The sequence below is a fragment of the Phyllostomus hastatus genome, unplaced genomic scaffold (genome assembly GCF_019186645.2).
Source record: "Phyllostomus hastatus isolate PE091 unplaced genomic scaffold, TTU_PhHast_1.1 phas_contig_17, whole genome shotgun sequence".
NCBI lineage: Eukaryota > Metazoa > Chordata > Mammalia > Chiroptera > Phyllostomidae > Phyllostomus > Phyllostomus hastatus.
Window position 1 is genome coordinate 7,584,948 of NW_025333664.1, and position 12,613 is coordinate 7,597,560.

At 54.3% G+C, this 12,613-nt stretch overlaps 2 long non-coding RNA genes across 2 annotated transcripts; one reads left to right on the plus strand and one right to left on the minus strand.

The window, feature by feature from the left end:
* Nucleotides 1–1,502: 1,502 nt before the first annotated feature.
* Nucleotides 1,503–4,272, minus strand: LOC123814904. Its single transcript, XR_006785005.1, has 3 exons — nucleotides 4,142–4,272; nucleotides 2,546–2,644; nucleotides 1,503–1,857 (listed from the first exon to the last, which is right to left on the minus strand). It is a non-coding gene; the product is annotated as an uncharacterized LOC123814904 (long non-coding RNA).
* Nucleotides 2,965–7,627, plus strand: LOC123814903. The gene is made up of 5 exons (XR_006785004.1): nucleotides 2,965–3,066; nucleotides 3,335–3,595; nucleotides 4,286–4,411; nucleotides 5,739–5,884; nucleotides 6,884–7,627. It is a non-coding gene; the product is annotated as an uncharacterized LOC123814903 (long non-coding RNA).
* The last annotated feature ends 4,986 nt before the right edge of the window (nucleotides 7,628–12,613 follow it).

Sequence of the window (12,613 nt, forward strand, 5' to 3'; positions counted from 1 at the left end):
AACAAAAGATTGACGCCTTCTCTCCAAATGCCCTAGTTCTCTCTCCCAGGGACGCTGTTTAGCATTGGTCGTTGGTGGTGTTGGGGAGGTGAGAAGGAGACCCGTAAGTCCCCCCACCCACCTGCAAAAGGGCTCACCGCGGGACTGTGCTCAGCAAGGAGCTATTGAGTCCCCTAGTGAGCTGGGCCTGCGGGCAGTTCTAACCTGAGACCACCGGCCAGGAAGAGCTGGTTAGGGTGCTTCCCTTCCACCTGCATCCCCAGGGCCTTCCTCCCCTCATCTCAAATTCCCCCCTAACACCTTGCACACCTCCTTCCCAGGCCCTGTGACTCACAGTTGCAGTTTTCCCGTGTTTGTGTGTGTGTTTGTGTGTGTGTGTGTGTGAGTAATCCACCTCTGCCCCAGAATGAAAGCCGTGGGAAGGCAGGGACCACATCAGCTTTGTTCATTGTTGAGCATGTAGCATGTGGTACCTGACTCCCCGCAGGTACTCAGGTATGTCTTTGCTGGGTGCTGGTGCTGGAGGAGTGTGTTTTCTCTGTGCTAACTTCACCCCATCTGGGTTCAAAAGTGAGAAACCCCCCTTTTTTTTGCCAGAGGGGTTCAGGTCACCAAATGCCTGTGGGGGAATTTAAAGATTTTCTAGCAGCCCTGGCTGGCGTAGCTCAGTGGATTGAGTGTGGGCTGCAAACCAAAGTGTCGCAGGTTCGATTCCCAGCCAGGGTACATGCCTGGGCTGCAGGCCATAACCCCCAGCAACCGCACATTGATGTTTCTTTCTCTCTTTCTCTCTCTCTCTCTCTCCCCCCCTTCCCTTCCATCTCTAAAAATAAATAAATAAAATCTTTAAAAAAAAGAAAAAAGGTTTTCTAGCCAATTTGGGTGGCAGTACAGGGGGAAAGGGTACCTACAGCTGCCTTCACCACTCCTGTTCAGAAGTCCCTACCTTGGGACCCAAGCCGAGCCGGAAATGAGTGTGGTCCTGTGATGGGGCAGGGGGATGGTTTGGTCTCAAGACCCCTTCATAACTCCTAAAAATTATGGAGGCCCCAAGTATTTTGTTTGTATGTGTTATGCTTTCAATATTCATTGTATTAGAATTAAAACTGAGAAATGTTTTAAGTTGTTTATTTATTGACTTTAGAGAGAGAGATTTGTTGCCCCACTTATTTATGCATTCATTACTTGATTCTCATATGTGCCCTGACCAGGGATTGAACACGCAACCTTGGTGCTTAGGGATAACACTCTCACCAACTGAGCTAGCCGGCTAGGGCAAAACTGAGAAATGTTTTAAACACAAGAATATATAAGCACAGTAGTCATCAGGGTGATGCTGTGACGTCATGTCCCTTCTAGAAAACTCCATTGCATACCTGTGAGACGAGGGTGAGAAGAGCAAGTGACATCACAGTACGGTGGAAAGTTTTGACTTTTGAGACTCTGGTAAGGTCCCAGGGACCCCACTTTGAGAACCGCTGACTAGGAAAACATGTCACACAGTCCTGAGGGATCTCCATTCTCAGGTGTCACCCTCCTTTCCCCAGCCGCCAGGGCCACGCCCTGGGAACAAGGGCCTCATCTCTGTGTGGGCGATGGTTGGGTGGTTGAGCTTTATTGCTGTTATCAGTCCTGATTTATCAGGCTCTTTTTAAAAGGAAGTTTGTGGGTGCCAACACACCTGCGTGGGCCCTGCATTCCTGGAGGTGTCGTCACATCCTCTCTCCCCTCCCCCAGGGTGTGGCATCCCTCTTTACTTGGACTTTCCTTTCTCGAAGGGAGGGCCAGGCCAGAGCTTCCTGGATCTCCTAAGCAGAACATGCTGTGCTGTCGGGCCTGCTTCACAGTGGGCCTGGGCTGTGTAAGGGAGGAATGCAGAAAATGGCCTGGATTTGATAAAGGCGCTGTGGAGGCGGGGAGCCCTTTCATCCCAAGAGCTGTTAGGGCCCCAGGTCTGTTCCCAGGGCCTGAATTTCAGCCTTTCTTGAGAAGCAGGAAGCCCAGAGAAAAAAAAGCCCAGGGAAGGGTTTGTATTCCTGTTTCTTTGGTTTGAAGACTGAATCCTAATCTTACTTCTCTCCCTCATCCCTCCCCACCCCCAAATCCTCCAGCTAAAGCCGATCAAGACCTACGTGTAGATTGAAAAGCTAGTCCCATGCCTGGGAGAATTAACACTCAGTAAGGTAGGGCGATAAGCTAAGGCGAGTGCATGACACAAACTCTATAAATTACAGGTTCACCAAATCATTCATTGGGAACTGGCTACCCCTGATTATCACACCCCCACGCTGTCGGACCTCCCCAGCCCATCCTCACCGCCTGAAAGGACCTAGTGAGGGTTACATTTCTGCTTAATCCTCTTCAAGACTTTCTTTTAAGTTCTTTACGCCTTAACACACTGTGGTGTTCCTCCGGTGAAAGAGTTTGTAATTTTCCACAATTACTTTTACTGATTCCTGTCATGCACAATGATACCTTTTTCTTTCCTTCTTCCTCCAACTCTTGGCGGGGGGCGGAGGAGGGAAGAGGTAGCAAGAAGTCATACCTAATGGTGGTGAGGTATTTTTCAAGAAGTTTCTCTCGCCAGCTCTTTTTCTCCTTGACTGCTCACGTTCCGGTTTTGATGGAGCTGGTTAATAATTCTCTGAGAAAGAGTTGAAGTGTGTATTTATGAATCTGAGACTACTCACCAAAGCATTTTAAGCTCTTTAGCAGAGGCGGAATGAAGTCACATGGCCTGTTTTCTGGTTAATAGCTCATAATACTCCAGAACTTGGCGTGGGGGCGGGGAGCGGGGCTCGAGGCTCCAGAAACTGGCCTTTAGGAGGAGAGATGCCCTTCTAGGTAAACGCCCACCTTTGTGGGAGGCACTTTGCGCCAGGCGCCCTGCATGAACCCCGCCCCCCCCCCCCCAGGAGCTGACCTTTCCCCTCTCTGGGACTCGATTTCTCCATCCGTACATGCAGGCGCCTGAGTGAGGTCATCTCCCCAGTCCCGTCCAGCTCTGAGCACCCTGCGATACCCGGGGGATAGTGAAGATGGATCATTGTTTCAGCTTTACCAGAGGTAAAACTGGAAAGGAAGGGACGATGATCTTCCCTTCAGGGCCGACAGACAGGCCGCGGTTGCAGCCGTCAGCTAAAATATTCCAGTTCCTAGGAAGTGTCGGTGATGATGATGATGAAAACTACCCCCCGTGAGGGTCCTATCAGGTGCCAGGAACCGGGCACATCTTTCCCGAGGATTATCTTATTTACGTTTAAGCAGCAGCATGAAAGAGCTTTGTATTCAGAGGCTCTCCAATCGTAAGTTGTTGTTTGTTTTTTTTTTTAAGTGGTAGGTGTTCATTGGAGCCCTTGCTCTGCTCCTGGCCGGCTGGGTGACCTGGACCCTGCTTCCTTAACCGCGCGGAGCCTCGGACTCCTCCTCTCCCCGAGAAGATGAGGACGCCCGCCTCACCGCGCTGTCGCTGGGGTCGGACGAGAAGCCCTCTGCAAACCTTCAGTGCGGTGTGAACATGAGTGGTTGTCATTTAACAAATAATATCGCCTATGGAAGCCTTTGGAAATAGAAGTCCTCGGAATAAAGCAGAAAGGTGAAATGAACCATTCCTCTTTGTTTTCACCCAGGGCAACCTTTTCGTGGGCATCTTTTAGAAAGGCTGAGGGACGCTGAGGGCGCCGCGCGGGCCAGGCGCCTGCGTTCGAACGCTGCCTCTGCCCTGTCCTGGCTGGGCGACCCGGGCAAGTTCTCGGCCACCCCGTGACCCTTGGGTTCCACATCTGTGAAGTGAGGATGCTCAGAGGACGACCTGTCTTAATTCAGGACACCAAGCACTCAGGATGGACTCAGCCCAGAGTCAGGGCTCCATAAATGTTACCTTTTATTGTCCTTATTGCTGTCTGGTTATTTTTATTACCTGCTGCTGTACTAGAGTTCGTTAATGTGACACGTATTACATAAACCCCAACGGGGGATACGACACTGTGTCTGACGTGGAGATAAAGGGTAATAAAAAGAGAGAGAGAGAGAGGGAGAGGGAGAGAAGACATTCCTGACATCAGCAACAACATTCCTCGAGCTCTTGCCAGGATCAGGCAAAATAAAACCCCCACAACCATGAATACGATAGACTCCTTACCTCCAAGGAACTCTAGCTGAGAAGTCAGATCCACAGAGAGGTGTCTTCTGGAAGTGGGGGGCATAGCTGTCAGAGGGTGCAGGGGGGTAGGAGGGTGCTGGAGTTGACCACCCAGAGATCACACCCGGCTCTTCCACCTACCAGCTGTGGAACTCCAGGCACCTGTCTTAATCTCTCGAAGACCACTTTCCACGCGGGCACTGTTCTAGATGGTCACTGTAGTACAGAAGACAGGACAGAGCCCCCGTCCTCCTGGAGTGGGCGTTCCAGGTGAGAGAGCCAGAATCCACGAATTTTATAATTAAAATCTATAGTGTGTTTTTGCTAAGAGCCTTGGAGAATAAAGCAGGGAAGGGGGAGGGTGGGGGGAGCAGGCAAGGTATGGAAGGAGAGAGAAAAATTTAAAAGGGGTGGCTGGGAAAGCTAGAGGTAAGCAGTGATCCTCTGTTTTTTTCTGGTCGCCCCTGTCCCACCCCCCTTCCAGGTGGTGGGGGAGCCTTCCAGGCAGGGTGCTGCCGGGGTGTGAGGATTAAAGGTGATAAAGCTCCCTCAGTGCCTGGCACACAGCAAAGGCTTGGAAGACACCAGCTGTTATTTTGAGGCGTTACTCAGTACGAAGGCAGGGGATGAAACGGGGCGGGGGGGTGGGAGGGGGTGAGGGGGAGCCGAAAAGAGAGAGAATGACTGAGTCAGCCCAGGGAGGTCTGGAGTGTTTCACGGGTGAAGTGACCCGTTCGAGCAAGGGCAAAGGAATGAGGAGGAGTTGCTAGAGGCGTGGGGATGTGCGGTGAGACCAGAGGAGGCATTCCAGGGAGAGGGAGCTTCCCAGCGGGCGTGTGGGGGCAGGGAAAGAACAGGGTGCTTCCCCGGGTCAGTGAGTGGGGCGTGGGTGTGTGCTGGCGGGGGGCCTCTCTGGAGACGGGGAGCCGGCGCAGTGGGTGGGAGCCAGAGGACAAGGGCCTCAGAGGCCTTGGGGACGAGATTGTGTTTTCCCCAGTTGGTGCTGGGGGAAAAAATATCTTAAAACCTGGGCAACGAGGGGGTCAGGTTTGTGTTTTCCCAAGCTCCAGCGAGGAGGTAGTCACTGGGGACAGCACGTTAATGAGCCTTGCAGGGAAGGCAGTGATTAGATGGCAGGGTGAGCGGTATGGCTTGTGAGACTTGGGGAGGAGGCAGGACATCCGTCCGTTCCTGTACTCATTCGCTCGGTGCACCTTTCGTGAGGTCCTGGGGCTACGCACCAGGCACGGGCTGGGTGCTGGGGCTGCTAAGGGGGCAAGGCCACCTCTTTGCCTAAGAGAGACCGAGATTAAGCAAGCGTCACCAGCAAGACGGCTTTGTGGCCCGGGCAGGTGACTGAAAGGAGCGGAGGGGCTGGGAGCGGGTGGCGGAGCAGAGAGCCCCAGGCCGAGCACAGGGCTCCCTCCAGCTGGCGGGGCTCTGCGGGCTCCCCCGTGGCAGGTGCTGATTCTGTAGGAGAGGCTGGATACTTGCGCGTGAAACTTCCTCATTTTTAAATGACGGCAACTGATCAGTCAGTACGGCGACCGAGAACAAGGGGAGTGAGTGTGGGTACATGTGCCTGTTTTCTCCCGAGGACGGGGAAAGCTCTGAGAGGCGACGTGGAAGTCTCACGAGGTGGAGGGGCCAGCCAGGGGCAAGACCAGAGCGTCTGAAGCATGAGAAGGAAGGCCGTGTCTGGAGTCTGGAGCGCGCAGATGGAGGAGCCCGAGGGCAAGGCAGGTGAGGCCGGTCCTGCAGGTCTGCAGACCCGCTGCGGGGAGGGGGTTTGGGTTTCACTCCCAGCTCACGGAGGAGCCACCTCCGAATAATTATCAACGGCCTCTGAGTCCAGACCTAGAGGAAGGAGGAAAGGAAAAGGGGGCGGAGGGAGGAGAATGGCGAGGATGAAGTAGTTCCCAAAGCACTCACTCATCCCCACGCAGAGGATGGCGGGGCAGGGGGGCGGCGGGGGGGGCGGCTGACGGAGCAGCGAGGCAGGGCGCATGCTGGGATGAACTCCAGGCCCCCCGGACACCCTCGGGGGGAGGGTGACATTTAAATAGGGAGGTCGACACCATTTTATGGAGATCACTGAACCAGGGGCTTGGGCTCCTCTGGATTCCGTCTTGCAGGCCAGGGTGTCCCACATGTGCCCGAGGATAAGAATCGTCCTGGGTGCTTGTTAAAAATCCATCTTCCAGGGCCCCTCCTGTGGCCCCACGTCTGGGGGTCTGGAACGGGGCCCAGGGAACCTGTAACCTTAACTGTTCTCCGGGGGACTCCTACCCTCGGGTTAAGTCTGGGAAAGGCTGGTGTGGGCACGTCGTGGTCGGTCTCTGGCCTGGGAGTCGGAGACCGGCCGTCTGCGACAGATAGCCTCGGGGAAAGAAATCTTGCAGGAACACCTGGGAAGAGGTCTCCGAATTTGTCGGGACACAAGGTGGGGCAGGTCTGGATTTGGGTTGTGCAGAAAACTGTCTTCGTTTTCTGGGGCTGCCACCGATGGGGAGGCTTAAAACAACAGGGATTTGCTTTCTCACGGTTCTGGAGCCAGAGTCCAACATCCAGGTGTGGGCAGGGTTGGTTCCGTCTGGAAGCCGAGGGAGAAGCAGAGGCAAGGCCTCTCCCCTGGCTCCCGGGGGGGCTGTTGGCGTGGTCAGCGTTCCCGGGGCTTGCAGGGGGCACCCCTCCGGTGTCTGATTTGTCCTCACAAGGACTTTTCCCCGTTTTAACTTTTAGATGAGATGCCGCCTCGAACACGGAGAAAGGGAGAAGGCCATGGGGTTCGTTTAAAAGCTGCTTGCCTGGCATGTGATAAATTCCTCCAATACTTGTCCCGTGAATGGACAGAGACGTTTGTTGGGGACTTTGGGGGTGTGTTGTCAGTGGCTTAGGAGGAATAAAAGGCACATTGAAGGCCCCTGCAGTATGAATAATGAGGGAACAAGAGACCATGGCAACCAATCACGAGGGCAACGGTGGCCGCCGGAGGCGGTCACACACGAGGACAGACAAGCGTCCCCAAGCCCTGACCTGTGCGGGGCTGCCGCTAAGGAGGGTGCCCGCCTGCTCTCCTCTCGTCTGAGGTTGGCCGACTCACCCGGCTCGCCTGGGGCTGTCCCACTTTTCATCCTGAGAGCCCCGGAAAGCCCCAGAAAAGTCCTAGCCAACACCATTTCATCGTCACGAAAACGGAGGGACAGTTATCCCCCTCATGTCAGCGATGAGGAGGACACCAGCCACAGAGAGGTGACTCGCCCAGGGTCCCACAGGTGAAGTGGCAGAGCCGGTGCGCAAAGCCACGGGGTTCCGGAGCCCTCACCGGTCCCTGCTGCCTTTCACGGGGTCGAGCGAATTTCAGTTCCTGGTGCAAAAGCGTTTCTTCCGCCCTGGCTGGTGTAGCTTGGTGGATTGAGCGCGGGCTGCGAATTAAGGGGTCACCGGTTCGGTTCCCAGTCAGGGCACATGCCTGGGATGCGGGCCAGGTCCCCAGTGGGAGCCATGTGAGAGGAAATCACACATGGATGTTTCTGTCCCTCTCTTCTCCTTCCCTCCCCCTCTCTCTAAAAATAAATAAATAAAATTAAAAACAGAAAAAAGAAAAGCGTTTCTTCCTTTAAGAAACACATCGTTTTGTTTGGAAGAAGAAAGCAGCCTGTGTCCTTTCCCCTGTCCTGAGACAGCCAGGCCTACAGGTAAAAAGTCAGCTCAGCGTCAGGTTGCAAGACCTGTTGCCTTCTAGGAGCCTTCTAGAAACGTGATCCCCAGCGGAGAGCCTGCCCCACAGCCCCGGCATCTGATCAAAATTCCTCCTGGGATATTTTTCAGGAAGAGAGAGAGAGCGCTGTTCTCGACGGACAGGAGTCTCCAAAATGAAAATAAACCAGCAAACAGCCCCGCTGGTGAGCGCAGACCCAGTAACTGAGCCTTATTAAGTTCACCATTAAGGAGAAGAAAATGAAATCGTTTACAGAAACCTTTTTCTCCCTCGGGAGACACTCAAGAACCGAACATATTTTTTTAAAAAATGTAAAGGAGTGCCAAGTGTATGTAAAGTTATCCCAATGATGAAAGAGGCTCGAGAACAGCAGCGGAGCCGGCCAAAGTCAATGCCCGCGGCCGCGTGCTCTGGGGAGAAGCAGGAGAAGGCGGCTCCCGGGAGCCCGCAGTGGGGCAGCCGTGTGACCGGAGCGCAGCCAGGGAGCCTGCTTTGGTTCCCGGTTCCTAGGTCCCCGCTGGCTGGCTGGCTGGCTGTCTCTGAGCTGGCCGAGCTGGGACAGGGGACCCCCCCCCACCTTCTCAGAGCCTTGTCTCCAGAAGGGGACCCTGGGTACCTCGCTCAGAGGGCTGTGTTAAGCAATGCAGCAGATCACAAGTATGTCACTGAGTACAGTTTCTGGCCCACGGCGCACGGTGAGTATGTGGTACCTGCTCTTGCTCAGGACTCCTCGAGAGAGACCTGGGCTACTGCCGGCTGAAGGCTCACCCTGTGCCAGGCCTCGGCTGGGTGTTCCAAGTATTCCCTCAGGTACTGAGATTACCCCGTGTGCAGGTGTGGAGACTGCAGTGAAGAGGGGGATTAGTGGTTTGGCTTAGAGGCTCACGCAGAGAGGAAGGGATTAGGGCGCAGGTCTGTCTATTCCGACTCCGCCTGTCACGGCACAGCTCTGCAGGGAAACTTAAACAATAACAACAATTTTTTAAATGATGCCATTTTTCTAGTCTCCATGCTCTCTCAATAGAAAGATCTATTTGTTTCTGGAGAGGGAAATTTCAAAACGGAGCCAGGTGTGCCCGGCGGCCCTCTGGATGGGGGTCTCTTTGCCGGTGTTCAGAGGCGAGGACCTCAGGCTGAAGCTGTTTTCCCCACATGGGGAGGGCTTCCGGGCAGACCTGACCCTGTGCCCCAGGGCACCCTGGGGACCCTGCCCCCGCCTCAGTGTCATCACCCTGACGCAAGTGTGTCCAAAACCCTCCACGTAAACAGCGGTCCTTAAAATAGGGCCTCTTTGCATGGAGCCTGTGTTTACTGTTATGGTTCAGGATGGAAAGGAGAATGTTTGTCTTCGGGCCATGTCTGATTTCTGCAGCGATGAGCAGGGAATGTTGCTCTTCATCTGTGTGTGGCCCTCCCCGTGCTGCTTCCGTGTGGGTCAGGCCAGTCCTATGCCTCGGGGGGCGGCCGGGGGAAGGTCTCCCAGCTTCCCCTTTGGTGCTCCTATGGAGTCGGGCCATGAACTTGAAGCCCTAAGCTCTCCCCACTTTGCTGGGCCCCGCGTGAGAAGCCTGGATTCCGGTCCTTTCCCTTCCTCTGTTGTCGCACCCTTGCTCACTCACACAGCCATTCGCTCGGTGACGCCCTGATTCCCACGCCAGATGCGGAGGGCTGCCCTAGTTTTAATCACCCCCTGCTCCCCAGCCGCCCAGCGCTTCTCAGAGGTCGTGCTGAAGGACCAGTCTTCACATTTTTCAAATTGTTGCAGACATACACTTTTGTAACATGGAATCAAGATGCATTAACAGAAAAAAAGAAAGAAATTGAAAAATCCCAAAGACACAAAATACAAGCCCCATTTTTCAGTGCAAGATTCAACAGACTGCATTCTGAGTAGCACAGTGCGTGTCCATAGTGACGACACAGTGTTGATGTGTCCTCGTGGGTAGGAGATCCCAAAAGATGGGAACATGAGTCTTCTGTAGGAACTCGAGGGGTTCAACCATATGTGGGGGCTCTGTTTCCCCACCCCCACCCAACAGCCCGCCCCATCGGGGTGTCAGGCGTGGCTGACACACACAGCACCGGGCACCCCCGACTTCAGGAGGACTGGGCCAGCCTCCTCATCAAGTCCTTTCGCTTGTCCAGGAGCTCAGACTGCTAGGCTGAGATCCATGCAGACTTACCTCATGGAGCACTCTCCAGATTAAAGTATTTCCAAATCCCCTTTCTCCTAAAAGTGAAGCATTTTGTAGGGGAAAAGAAACCTCCCCTTGCCCCTTCTTCCCAGGTCTTTTATTAAACACATGAACATGGCAGTGGGCTCCTACCACCCCGAATTTTTTTTTAACCAAATCTTGCCTGTGTCACTCAACAACATAGGGTGATACTTCCCCTCTGCTCCTTACTCAGTTTTTTTCCCAGATGGCACTGCTTCCCAAGGTCAAACATGCCATAGTTCACGCAGGCAGTCTCGTGACGGCAGATGTCTAGGTCACGATTACTCACAGTGCTGCAGTGAACGCCCCGCCCGTGCACTGGCATGTGCATTTCTCCGGGACAGGATCCAAGCAGTCAGGGGGTGTGCACACCCACAACCGTGGAGGTGTTGCCAAAACCATCCTCCTCAGACACAGCACCAGTCATCCGTGCATTTTAAAGTTGGACGGTGTGCTGTTGAACCCACCGCTCCCCCTGCTGCCCGAGAGGCTGAAAGGGTTGGAAAAACTCGATCGGGTCCCAACGTGAGTTCAAGACAGAACCTCGACCACAGACTCCTGACTGTTTCTGGGGACGCTGCAGTGTCTTCATCAACTTCTAATGGCCCCAAGGTCTTTGACCTTGACTGGTAGGGGGCCCTGTGCAGAATGCAGACTGAAGGCTTTGAACAATGACCGTATTTTGCCATGTATAATGTACACTTTTTTGCCCAAATGTGTGAGGGAAAAATAAGGATGCGCATTATACATGGGCGGTGCTAATTCCGTATCTATATAAATATTTTATTTACGCTCATGCATTAAAAGTGTGACTCTAGAAAGCAATAGCAATATCTGTCTGCAAAATAACACCCTGGAATGCGATGACCGGTTTTGTTTTTAAATGTAAATAAATAAAAAATTGCATCAAACCCTTAAAATGAAAGATTTTATTTTTCCTGAAAGTTTAGACCAAAAACGTGGGTGCGTCTTATATACAGGGGCACAGTATACACAGCAGAATATGGTATATTTGTGTCCAGTTTGAACCTCAGTCCTTCCGATTGTGTCTTCAATCCCACAGGAAAGCGAGTGTGACCTGGGGTGTCCGGGCAGCCCCTTCGGGAGGAACATCTGATTCTCCATTGACCCAGTGGCCCTTGTCACGCAGAGGGACGGCTGAGAACAGGAGTGAAGCGCAGGGCTTGAACAGAAGATGGTAACTGTACAGGAGAGGCTCGGGAGGCTCCGGAGGCATGGTGCCCCGCCCTCATCCCCCTCCTGTGGAGCTTAGCAGGGTCAGGATTTGCAGGCAAAGCGTCCGATAGAGGGCAGTCTGAGCTGGAAGTGGGATTTTCCAACCCACACAGAGAGAGAGAGAGAGAGAGGAGCATTGGTAAGAAGCGCCCAGGGTGCTCATTTGGTCCCAGAGTTTAGATTTAATTGAGGCCGGAGTCCTCTCTACTGTACTTACCCCTGGTGAGTCGCTCCGGAGGGGTTATTTCAGGACAAGAAGTGGCCACCTCCCAAAATTCCACGGGCACTCCCTTCCCTCGAATCCCTGCCTGAACTCTCATCTCCTAAGCATCGTCTGTCTTCTCTATCTCCAATGTAACCCGTCTCCGTTCTCGGCCTCCCTGTCTCTCTGGCTGTCCAGGACCGTGATTCTGCGGGGGACCCGCTCCCTTCCTCACTCCCTGCGGCCACGTAGCTGCCTCGTTCAAACATCTAACATGCGGCAGCACCCCGGGGGGACCCTCACGATCTCCTGCTGAAACGGAGCACCCCAGAGACATGTCTGGGCAGCCTGCGTCTGAGGGCCAAAGCCACGGGGGTGTAGCCGCCTCTCCAGAGCCGGAGCTGGCCGGCTGGGTGACCGCCCCCCTCGCCCCCGCCCCCGATCCTAACGCTCTGGGCTCTCCAGGGCCTGGCCCCAACCTCCTGCCTTCAGTCCCCCTACTGACTGACAGCTGTCACCGTGGAGAGTGGACTGTGGAGAGTGAAGGCCTTCACAGGCATGACGTCACTTCTTTCTCAGGAGGCAGGAAGTATTCTGACCCCGTGTGTGGGCCAGGAAACCGGGAGTCAGCAGAAAGCAGCGCCTTGCTCCGGGGCTCGCCGCCAGGAGGCGGTGACGCTGGCATTGGCCGCCCCAGGTGTTTGCACGGTGGCCCCAATACCCCCTAAGGGTGTGTTCAGAGAGTCCCCGGAAATGTCAACAGTGGCAGTGGCTTCTGTCTCAAGTTGGACTTTAAAAAGATGAATAATTATTTTTACGTTTTCCTTAAAGCACCTGGCAGGGCAGAAGCTTCCACCTGCCCGGTGAGTGCAGGAAAAAAGCACGCGTGTAGCTCGGCCGCTCACGGGCGTCAGGGACGCTCAGGGACAGCCCCCCGCACCGCGCGGCTATCGGCGTTAAATCGTTTCTTCCTGAGCCCTGCCTTGGCCTCGGTTCAGCCGCAGCAGGACACGGCTGCTGTAACCTTGCCATTGTAATCTAAGGAACGGGGGGCCCGTGTTACTGAAAAACCAACAGTAGAAAGAAAACAGAGCAAC